Below are 10,227 nucleotides of genomic sequence, written 5' to 3' on the forward strand. Positions count from 1 at the left end.
TCAGTGCAGTCAGATCTATGAGAGCCAACTGCATCCAGGAACTAGGTAAAGTGAGAGAGAGCCACCAGGTGGGAGTACTGCATAGGGATTCAAGTAGCAGAGGAAAAGAGGAGCCCTTTCCAGCCAAGAGTTCATGTTTATGTCTGACGCAGTTTTTCTCTCCTCTCCACAGAAATTCAAGCCATGATTTCTTCCCCTTTGTTCTGCTGGTTTTGGAGCACTGCTGTTCCTACCCAAGGCTGCTTGGGAGTCATCTGGCACTCAAGCCGCTCTGTCTTTACCAGGCAGAGGAGAGAAACGATGCTGAGTATATTTCCAGTTCTTTGCATGTTGGGCTTCTAACTTCCACACCACCGACTTGTTTCTCCTGCTGTGCCCTGGATGGAATTAAAAGAATGAGGTGAGAAGTAAAACTAACATTTTTTGAGACAGCAGGCATTGTATCAGAAACTTTATGTAATCACATTGTTGAATTGCCACAGAACCCTGAGAGATTAATTTTGTCATTTATTTTGTCCATCATCTTGCTTCAGCAATTGTTAACATAGGCGTGGCCAGGCTTGTTTCAGCTGTACCCCCCCATCCAACACCACTGGATTATTTTCAGGCAAATCCCAGATAATTTTTCACTGCATAATTTCATTTTTAAATACTTTCTTACATTCCTCTAAAAGGTAAGGGCTTTTAAACACACCACAGTATCATTATAACACTTTTAAAAAACCCAAGTAATAATATTCTAACATTATCAAATATATACCAAGTATTCAAATTTACATAGTTGTCTCATTTTAAAAATTCCATTTGGTTCATTCAAATCTGGATTCAAACAAAGTTCATAGATTTACTTCATTTGATATATGAGCTGTGAGCCATTTTACATAGAGGGAAACTGAGGATCAGAGAGGATCATCAGTTCAGTATTCAAAAACAATTCTCTATTGAATCAGACCTGGTACCAGATGTTGGGGATACAAAGGTTAGGAAGACCCAAGTCTCTGCTTCAAGGAACTCAGTCTTATGCTCCTGTAATGCTCTGTGAATCTATCACATCTATCTATTATTAGTATTATTAGTATGTGGTTGTGTATCTGTCTTTCCAGATAGGTGGCAAATTCCTTAGAAGGCAGGGGCCAGTTCACGGTCAACATTGTAATCTGTAACATTTTATGGAAAAACCCAAATGAACTTTTTGGCCAACCCAATACTTAACATAGTTCCTGGTACATAGTAAGTATTTAACAACTATGGGGAAAGGAATAATTTTGTCTGACTGGACAGTGGGAACCAGTGAAGAGTTTCAGGCAGGTCAGTTGCATGATAAGGTTATCACTGTAGGTAGGTGACACATGTCATCATTTGGATTGGAGGCAGAGAAGCGGGTATTGCTGAGTTCATGCTACAGAGGAGGAGTGCCAGACTGGAGAGTTACTGAGGATGTGAATTTGGCAGTATTTGGTAATTTCTTAGATGTAGAGAATGAACGTTTCTGGCTTGGGTAATGGTGGTGCCACCAGTAGATTCAGTGCAAAGAGGAGAAGCGAGTTTGGGGTGGAAGATGAGTTCCACTTTGGACATGCTAAGGTTTTGTCCGTGTGATCTAAGAGGAGGATGTGTGAGACCAGAGCCCAGGTCAGCGGTCAGGAGTGAAGATCAGGGGATCACAGCGTGTAGGTGGAGCTTGAAAGCCTGATGGTAGATGCCATCACTCGGGAGAGGACATGCAGTGAAACAGGGAGTGGACTAAGGAGGGAACCCTGACACTTACCAAGGGAGTGGAAAATGAGAAGCCCATGAGAAGATGAAAAAGGAACAGCCGGGGAGACTGGAAAAAAATCAGCACAGTGTGGTGCCACAGAAGCCAAGAGAGGAAAGAGTTCAGGAGAGAGGGAGTGGGAGTGGTTGACACTCCTAAGGCAGGTAAGGAAGTGGTGGTAGAGGATAGGTCAGTGCTGCAGCCAGGGTGTGGTCGGTGGTGGAGGAGTGGCAGGTGGTGAACCTAGAAAGGCCAGTTGGTCCCTCATCCAAAAAGGCCTTGGTCACCCAGCTGTGGAGTTAAGACTTCATTCTGTAGATAATGGGGAGTCATCAAGAGGTTTCAAAAAGGAGTGACCTGGTCAGATCAGGGTGCTCTAGGAAAATCAGTCTGAGGCAGTATGGAGGATGCTTTGGAGGAATAGGACTGGAGGCAGGGCTCCTTGGAGTGGAATAAAGTGGCACTTGGGCAGTGGAGGTATGGACTGTCTTCCAGGACTTTTAGTAGGTAAAATTGGCAGGCATTGAAAATGGTAGCTAACACTCACTGAGCTTTTTTTTTTTTTTTTTTTTTTTTTGCAGTACACGGGCCTCTCACTGCTGTGGCCTCTCCCACTGCAGAGCACAGGCTCAGCGGCCGTGGCTCACGGGCCCAGCCGCTCCGCGGCATGTGGGATCTCCCAGGACTGGGGCACGAACCCGTGTCCCCTGTATCAGCAGGCGGACTCTCAACCACTGCGCCACCAGGGAATCCCATCACTGAGCTTTTATTATGTGCCAGGCGCTACTCTCAGTGCTTATGTGAATTATCTCAACGTAATTCTCACAACCAATCTATGGGGTAGATAACATTATTGACCTCATTTTATGCCTGAGGAAACTGAGGTACAGAGAGATAAAGCAATTTGCAGAGGATCACAGAGCAGGTAATTGACAGAGCCTAAATTTAAGTCCAGGTGGTTGGTTCTAACCCACTCTAACCTGTTTCAGTGCATGTCACTCTTAACTTCTAGATTGTTTTGCCTTGATTAGATGTGGGGAGTGAGGGGATTAGGATTAGGTTCAGCTGTGAGCTATCAGACATCCAAAATAACAGTGGATTAAACAGGATAGAATTCATTTCTCTTTCATTAAAGAAAGAAATTAATTAAACCCTAGAAAGCTTAATGGCCTGTCATCTCCACAGTGTGACACTTGTCCCCATGGTACAAGATAGAGCTTTAGTCATCACGTTCATGTTCTAAGCAGCAAAATGCTGGGTAGAGGGAAGGAAGGAACAGCTACTGGGGACAACTGGCAGTCTCTGCTATAAGAGAAGTTCCAGAACTCTGCCATGGGTGATTGCAAGGAGGATGGGGTTACCAGGAGTTGAGGTAGAGAATACAGGAAACCTGTTGGACCTTTATTATTTTTGTTTGTTTACCCAGGGTCTTTCCCTTCCCTTGGAAACAAAACCTTATTTTTTCAAGGGGAGTGCTGCTCCTCTCCTGTCCAGCCTTGGAGTTCTAGTTGGTGTTTCCAGTCCAAGTACCCTATCATCTCCCCAGTCTCAGTTGATTTGATTGGTTGACATATGGGCGTGTGATCTAGATCAAAACAATCAGAATCCTTCTCTTCAATTTTTTAAAACCAACTTAAATGGGGGAAAGTATTGTGTCACACTTTTGTGGCACAGCTTGGAGATGTGTGTCCAGGACCTATTGGTGGCCCTTTTACAACTCCAGGGAGGAAGCTTGTCTGAGAAAATGCAGTCAGCATGCAGGATGAGCTGTAAATTCCTATTAGTGTTCAAGTCTCTGGTTTTGTCCTTGAGGCCCATCCACATCCTTGCCCTTTGTATGATTATGTGAGACTTCCAATAAATTCCCTCTTGTGTTCAAGTCAAAGTTGTGTTTCTGTCACTCGCAACCAATAAAGTCCTGATTAAAGCTGTATTCTAAAAGTTAATTCTGGAATCAATGTAGATGTGCTTAGGGTCTGTGTGTGGGGGGGAGGGTCATAGTAAATAGTAACCAGAAGCAGAAAGATAATTTATGAGACTGTTTTAATAGTCTACATGAGAAACAATGAGAATCTGAACTAAGGGGATGTCAGTGGGTGCTGTAGCTCCTGGCCAGTCTTGCCATGTCTCTTCTATACCTTGAATCAGTTGCCCATATCTACATATTGATCATCTCTACCTGGACGGAATGCAACAGGTTGCTGTTCATTTTGAGCATGTTTTCCTCTGTATCCTTGGACATAGGTATAATAGCTGCTTAAAAACTCCTCTCTGTTAATTCCAACATCTACATCATCTTGGGGGCTAGTCTTCATTTATTACCTTTTTTCTTCAGTATGGGTCACATTTTTCTGTTTCCGATATGCCCGGTCATTTGGATTTGTCAGAGGACATGTTCTGGAGAATCTGGATTCCATTGTGTCCTTCTGAAGAGTATTGATTTTTTCTGTTTTAGCATGTAGTCAACTTGACAGAACTCAAACTCTATACTCAATTTCCCCTGCAGTAAGTACCAGCTGAAATTTCTCTTCAGTGGTTTTAGTTTTATCTGAGCTATTTGGAGACTGCCCTGTGCATGCATGGTTCAGAAGTTGGCCAGAGAGTTAGAGTTTATACACAGAATTTAGGGCTCCACCTGTCAAGATCTCTCCATTCCAGTATTTTACCTCCATAGGCTCCAGCTGCTGAAATCCTGAATTCTGTCTCCCGGTAAAGACTCAGTTTTACAACCTATCCGGTCACTGATTGGGACCTGCTCTGTGGCTAAAAGCCTTAAAAATTGGGAATCTCACCTAGTTCTAATCCTATCCTTTAAGTGTAGTTTCTTTCCCAGTTTCTGCATGCTTCAGGTTGTTTGTCAGTACTTTCAGGTAGTTGTTTTTTAATATTTTGTCCAGAGTATATTGTTGTTATATCTGAAGGAAAAAGGAAAGGTGGCTTGATAGAAGCTACTTGGTCATTTACTGGAAGCCAGAACCTGCCTGGTCACTACTGTATGACCTGTGGCCAATGTAGCAAGACTCTTCTAGTCAGGTAATAAGAAATTATACCCAGATTATATCCAGGTGTTAGCTCTCAATGATGTGACTTGAAAAAGGCAGTTTTATAACCGGATAAGCTAAATGTAATGAAGTTTCAGGATGACAAGTTTGGAGGTATGAGAAGCTTGATAAGCCCCCACCTGGGCTTTCCCATGAGCTAAAATGAGTTCACTCTGGACAGGCAGGGTCCTGCTGCCACAAACCTGAGTGCCTTTTTCCATAAAGAGATTCACTTTTTAAATATCCCCTGTCCTGATATCTCTTAGTCACCTCCTCTTTAAAAAAATTATCTGAGTTTATTGTAGTAAATGTAACTTCTGTATACTTCATAGATCAGAATGAGAGGCCAAGGCCCCTACCCAGTCCTCTGCCAGATCTAGTATCTGGGATGGAGAAGAGTAGATAAATTGCAAAACTTTTTAGCAGGTTGAATGGTTGGGGATTGGTGATAAAGTATATGAGGTAGAATTAGAGGGTAGAGTTAAGGATGACTTCCAAATTTCTGCCTTGGGCGTCTGGAAGGATGGTCAATACAAAATAGAGGATGTAAGAAAGAGAGCAAGTTTAAGGGGGAAGATGAATTCAGCTTTGGCCATGTTTGAGGTACCTGTGGGACATCCAGTCAGAGTACATCTGAGTCTGAGGACTGGAGAGAGATCTGGGATGGAGATATATAATGGAGAATCTCCAGTGGATAAATGATAGATGAGGCCATAGGTCTAGATGATGTAACCAAATAGCATGTACAGGGTGAGAAGAGAACTGATAACAAAGCCCAGTAGTTATCATAAGAGAGCATAAGAGCATTAGAAATTAGTCACTTTAGGAAACTGAGAAACAGTCAGAAAAATTAAAGACAAACAAGGAAAAGTCGTATACAAAAGTCAGGGGAGGAGAATTTCTTGAAGGAGTTAGTGGTCAGTAGGGTCCAGTTCAGCAGAAAAAGCAAGTACTGAAAAGCAGGCATTGGATTTAACAACTAAGAGGTCTTTACCTCAGAAATTGCAGTTTTGGTGGAGTGGCAAGGAGTGTTGCCAGATTGCAGTTTGAGGAGTGCACGGGTGTGGTAGACTTTAACATGTGTTTTCTGTTAACCATTCCTTCCAGTAATCATACTCCTGTATAGTCCCCTAGTCTTGAATCTGGTAAAGTCTCTAACTAAGTTTAACTGATAGAATGCAGGGAAGTGATGGTGCTTGACTTATGAGAGTAGGTCATAAGAAGCCTTGTAACTTTTGCCTTGGTCTTTTGGAACTCCGAGCAATCATTTAAGAAGTCTGATCACCCTACTAGAGAGACCACATGGAGAAATTGTGAGATGACATAGAGAGAGAGAGAGAAGCCCGGCTGCACCCAGGGTTCCAGAAATCCCCACCAAGACGCCAAGCATAAAGGAAACCAGAACCATCTTGGCTCCACCAGATCAACCTAGCCGCCAGCTGGATGCCACTGAGTGGCTCCAGTAGATGCCCCGTGGGGCAGTAAAACTGTCCAGTAAGCCTTGCCCAAATTTCTCAACCACCCATTCATTGCAATAATAAAATGATTATTGTTTTCAATCCCAAGTTTGTGGGTGGTTGATTACACAGCAATATATAACTGGAACACTGGGCATTGAAGTAATAGAGATTGTAAATGCATGTTATACTTCCAATAAGCTTGGAAAGGGAAAGATCAGATGGCAGCTGGAAGGTCTCATAAGATTGTGGTAGGATTTTTTAAAGATAGTAGGGACTTGAGAATGTTCACAGCTAATGGTGATGACTGGTGCATGAGATTTCTGAGAAGGGAAGGGATGAGATCCAAAACTCCAATAGAGGAGCTGATGTTAGACATAAGGGTAGTGGGGCACTTTAATCTCTAAAATAGGAGATGTCTTCCCTCCTCTGAATCTTTAAAAATCTCAGGCTTTCCCATGTACTGGACATAAGAGAGTATATGAAGGTTGGTTAGACAGTAATGGATCTCCCAAGAATTGGTTGACTGTGGTACTTTCTTTCACTTACTCACTTTACCTAGACCAGGATGTGACTAGAATTCACATCTTTAGTTCCATTTTTCCTGTTAACAAAGAGTTTATTCTGTGTACTGAGAATTTTGGGAGCAGGAATAGGTTTTGGGCTTGAGGATAGTGATGAAGATTTGGAAGAGCTATTGTGGGAAGTGAGAGCAGGAACTGACTGACGTTTTGTGGGAGGATTTCCAGGTGGTATTAGATTGAAAAACCACAAAAACGAGAGAATACTAATCATTATATCCATGATATTTTCATTATCAGTTCTTAGAACCCATAGCATAAGATAGAAAAGACAATCCTTGTGTGGATTCAGAGCTGATATCTTGGGGGCAAGGTTTGCTGAGAATATTGGTCAGAGAGGTTGAAGCGATTGATTATAAGATATAGAGTAAAAAACAAGGAAATGGGAAGCCATGCTGGGAGGCAAATGGATGGATCAAGGAGGTCTTCATAAGGTTGAAGAGTTAGTGCAGTGGGGATAAGAGAGAGAATGAGCTGGAGAGACAGGAGTAAACTAAAGTTCACTGTTTCAAGAATAAAGAGTTCTAGGTGATCACAAAGTTCAGGGTATGACCATGAAAGAAGGTCGTTGGAGACAAGATGATCAGGGGAGTGAGAGGGTGTTGGATGAGTAAAAACATGGAACTTGAAATTACTTTAGGTAATGGAAAAACTTAAGGGTGGAAAAGAAGAAATTAATTGGGATGCCATAACCCTCAATGAATATAAAGGAGTGAACAGAGTTCAGAAGCTGACACAGCAAGAAGGCTGTGATGTACCTTACAGAGAAAATGCATGCATTGGATAAGCTTCATTCAGGCATGAGTTAGTGATGTTGACTGTGAGTTCAATATATTGATTTAACAATACGGTACATCCAGAAAAGGGAAGAGGAAATTTGCTGACCTATATGTGACGCCACTCCAGAAATCACTAAAATACCATTTGTGTGCGGTGAAGCTATGGCAAAGATGGAAAAGCGGCTAAATTTGTGGGTTCATAAGATGACAACCAAACTTTACAAAGCATAGTAAACAACATTTTTGTGAGGCTGAGAGCCAAAGAAATTTAAGGTCATGTTACCTGGGTCAGGAAAATGTTAGACCCTTCTTGGTATTATAAAGAAACAGTGCAGGGACTTCCCTGGTGACACAGTGATTAGGAACCCACCTGCCAATGCAGGAGACGTGGGCTCGAGACGTGGTCTGGGAAGATCCCGCATGCTGCGGAGCAACTAAGCCCCTGTGCCCCAACTACTGAGCCTGTGCTCTAGAGCCCGTGAGCCACAAATACTGAGCCCGTGTGCCACAACTACCGAAGCCCACATGCCTAGAGCCCGTGCTCCACCACAAGAGAAGCCACTGCAATGAGAAGCCCATACACTGCAATGAAGAGTAGCCCCTGCTCGCCACAACTAGAGAAAGCCCACGTGCAGCAACGAAGACCCAATGCAGCCAAAAATAAATAAATTTATTTATTTTTAAAAAACCAGTGCATATAATTCATTGTTTTAAGAAATATAAAATAAGGTGTCTTTAAACAGAAACACAAGTGAAACAAGGTTATATGTTGATTGGTTGATGAGAATGTGACCAGGGGCTTGCAGGAACCTCTCACCCTGTCTGTCTGCTAGGAGCAGTGACTCAACATTTGCTACTTCACTGCTCAAGGTAATTTTATTGAACATGACTACCATGTATAATGAGAATTGACGTGTGTATGTGTGTGTGTTGGAGTATTTTAATGCAAATTTCAGACATCCTAACATTTCTTTTGTAAATATTTCAGTATGTATCTCCAGCACAGTGGTTCTCCAGGTGTGGTCTAGGGACCCTGGAGACACCTGACACCTAAGACACATTCAAAGTTCTGGGAAATCCTCCTTTGCCCCACTACATATCTCCATAAGGTTGGATTTTCTTCATACACATCAACCAAAATAACCACAATCATATCACAATGATGAAGCAAATATGAGAGTCTAGCTGTCTTGTGTTAAGGCATTACAGGGATTTTCAAAAATATAAAATATTTCTAAATTAGTTTTTGTTTTGGAAAATAGTTATTTTAATAAAATATGGTGTTTATGTTAACATGTGCATTTATTGTTATTTAATGAATTAATGTTTTTAGATATTTTCAGTTTTGATTTTGAATATAGTAAATATTGGTAGATCTATAACCTATATAAGAGAAAGTCTTTAGGGTCTAAAAACATAGTAGTGATCTTTTTTTTTCTTAGGATCTTTTTTTACCATGTGCATGTAATTTTATTTTAAACTGTATAATAAAAAAGCTGTCAAATTTTAAAAAGAAGCACTAATGCACTTCCTTTGAGCACATGTTTGCAAAACTTGCCAAAAGGAAAAGGAATTTTTAAACTACTCCAGCTATGCCTGAAAAGGAACTAGCACAGAATGATTCTAGTAATTAAAGTCACCAAGGCTACTTTTTGAAACTCTGGAAATCCCACAGTAGCTTTTGAAAAAAACCTTTTTGTTTTTATTTATTTTTAAAAAAACATTTTAATGCTACATTTTATATACTTTTATTAATTATTATTATTTCTTGGCCGTGAGGCATGTGGGATCTTAGTTCCCTGACCAGGGATTGAACCCATACCCCCTGCATTGGAAGCCTGGAGTCTTAACCACTGGACCACCAGCGAAGTCCCCCTTTTTGTTTTCAAATAATTATGGCCTCATAGGAAGTTGCAGAAGCAGTACTGAGAGGCTCAAGTGCCTGTCACCAAGCTTCCCCCAATGACAGTATCTTATGTAATTACCATAAAATATCAAGTCCAGGAAATTGATATTGGTACAGTATTGTTAACTGGACTACAGACCATATTCAGTTGTCATCACTTTTTACACACATTCATTTTCGTGAGTGCATGTAGCTCTATACAGTTATACCCCATGTATAGATTTGTGTAACAACCACCACAGTCAAGATATAAAACTGTTCAGTTATCTCAAAAGTGCTCCCCCTTTATATTCTCAGCTCCCTGCTCCGTCCGTATACCCTGGCAATGATTAATCTCAATCTCTATAGTTTTGGCATTTTGAGAATGTTATATAAATGGAACCCTATAATATGTAACCTTTGGGGATTGACTTTTTTCACCAAGTGAAATGCCCTTGAGGTCCATCCTAGTTGCTGTGTATATTAATAGTTGGTTACTTTTTATTGTTGAGTAGTATTCCACTGGATGGATGTACCAGGTTTGTGTATACAATCGCTAATTGAAGGACAATTGGGTTGTTTCCTGCTTTTGCTATTATGAATAAAGCTGCTACGAATATTCATGTACAGGTTTTTGTGTGAACATGTTTTCATTTCTCTGGGATAAATGCCCAAGAGTGTGCTTCTGGGGTCATATGGTAAATGCATGTTTAGTTTTATAAGAAACC

General features: G+C 41.3%; 1 protein-coding gene across 1 annotated transcript in view; it reads left to right on the plus strand.

Annotated features, from left to right (window-relative positions):
• The window catches only part of SLC25A53 (solute carrier family 25 member 53), a 48,409-nt gene that overhangs the window by 14,228 nt on the left and 23,954 nt on the right, over positions 1-10,227 (plus strand). The window contains exon 2 of the mRNA XM_067023446.1: positions 173-400. The gene's annotated coding sequence lies outside the window, so the exon portion shown is untranslated. The remainder of the gene's footprint in view (positions 1-172; positions 401-10,227) is intronic.

The sequence above is a fragment of the Kogia breviceps genome, chromosome X, assembly GCF_026419965.1.
Source record: "Kogia breviceps isolate mKogBre1 chromosome X, mKogBre1 haplotype 1, whole genome shotgun sequence".
NCBI lineage: Eukaryota > Metazoa > Chordata > Mammalia > Artiodactyla > Physeteridae > Kogia > Kogia breviceps.